Below are 1,775 nucleotides of genomic sequence, written 5' to 3' on the forward strand. Positions count from 1 at the left end.
AAGCCAGACAACCTGAGTTTGATTCTCAGAACCTGTGGTAGAAGACTGACTTTCACATGTTGTGTCATACACATTCCCACGTGCGCGTGCGAACACACACACACACACACACACACAGAAAGAGAGAGAGAGAGAGAGAGAGAGAATTGTGATGATGAAGAGAAAAAGAGATGACTTTGTCAAAAATACGTTGATAGTTTTGATAATTCACCATTCACAGATGCTTGTAATGTAAAGGTCTCATTTTGAACATCTAAAATATGAACAAAAAGTAAGTTTGAAGACGGTGGGCTAGCCTGAGACACAGAAATGGCCGAGTTTGATGGTTAGCTCGAGCAGTGTTCAGCTATATCGACAGGGGCCTCTTTCTCTTTTGTAAACTACAGCATTTTAATTCTTTGAAGATTAATATATGGATACAATATATTTTGAACATAGTCATTTACCATCCCTCCCCCAATCCTCCCAGGTCCTCACGCCCTTCTTTAATAGCCCACCAAATCTGATTTGTGATTCCCAAGTACGGGTGTGGAGCCATCCACAGGCTCACAGTCCATCTTAAAGGAAGCTGATTCTCCCTGCCCCTTCAACTATTCACAGCTCCTCAGCCAAGAGTAAGGAGTTCATGAGCCTCTCCCCCTCCAACATGAGGCTCTTTGAACCTCAGTTTCTTGTCTTTGAAACTCATGACCAAAGGGGTTCCAAGGAAAGATAAAATGGCCGTTCATACATCATTTGACATCTTTGCTTCCAGACGTCACGAGTCCATGGCTTCAAAGTGAAGTCTCCCAGGGGTGCGTCCTCTCAGTCAACTCTACCATTTTCCTAGCTATCTTCTGGACATTGTGTAATCCCACATCTTTAATATCTACTCTGATATTCATAAAATTGCCCCCAAGATGTTGCTTAAACCTGCATTCTCCTCCTGAATTCTACAGTCACCGAAGACCTGCAGACCTGGGGCCCTGTGTCTCTCCCCAACCCCACCTCTCTGCTCACATCCCTGTTTGATCACCAGTAACCGGAAGTGTCCCCCAGATCTTCCCAGAATCTGTTTCCACCTTTACTGTATTCAGTAGAGTTCCATTTCTTCTCAAATGACCATTGCAGAAAGAAGGCAAACTTGTTTAACTGACCCTGGTGCCTTGTCCTTCAGAGACACCTCCCTAACCAGCCCTCTAGTGACATCCTAGAACACAGACCAGCCTTGTTTCTCTTGTGGTAAAAGCCACTTGTTTGCCCTCTATCTCATGTGGCTGAGTGTTAAATGAATAGCACATAAACCATACAAGCCACAGTCTTCGAGAAGGCTCACCTCCAGCCTCTCCTGGCCTCTGGCCACGGTAAATGCCTGCCTTCCCCTGGGAGGCTGGCTCTCGGGCAGCCTTCCATTGGCACCAGGAGCTGTCCTGTATGCTTCTCACTCGCTCAGTTATTCAGCAAGTGCTTAATATTTATGATTTATTATTTAACTTAGGTGCCCCAACCCTTAGACATCCTCAGAAATCCCCTTCATGTGAACTTGATAAAACCAGTCTCCCACCTCTGGTACACAGTTGTCTTTCAGAGAAGTGTTTCTTAGCCCTGGCATTGGTCACATTTTGAGTCATTTATTAGGGTGGAGAGCCACTCCCTGGTCACACAGATGTGTGGTTGCACCTCAAGATTCTACCTCATATCAGCTGCTTTCAGTCCTACAATATGCCAGCCAAAAATTGTCTTCAAATTTCTTCTGGGTTTAAGTCCCTCCAGTTGGGAGTTGCTGTAACAGGATA

The sequence above is a fragment of the Grammomys surdaster genome, unplaced genomic scaffold, assembly GCF_004785775.1.
Source record: "Grammomys surdaster isolate TR1022 unplaced genomic scaffold, NIH_TR_1.0 126118, whole genome shotgun sequence".
In the NCBI taxonomy this organism is placed as follows: Eukaryota; Metazoa; Chordata; class Mammalia; order Rodentia; family Muridae; genus Grammomys; species Grammomys surdaster.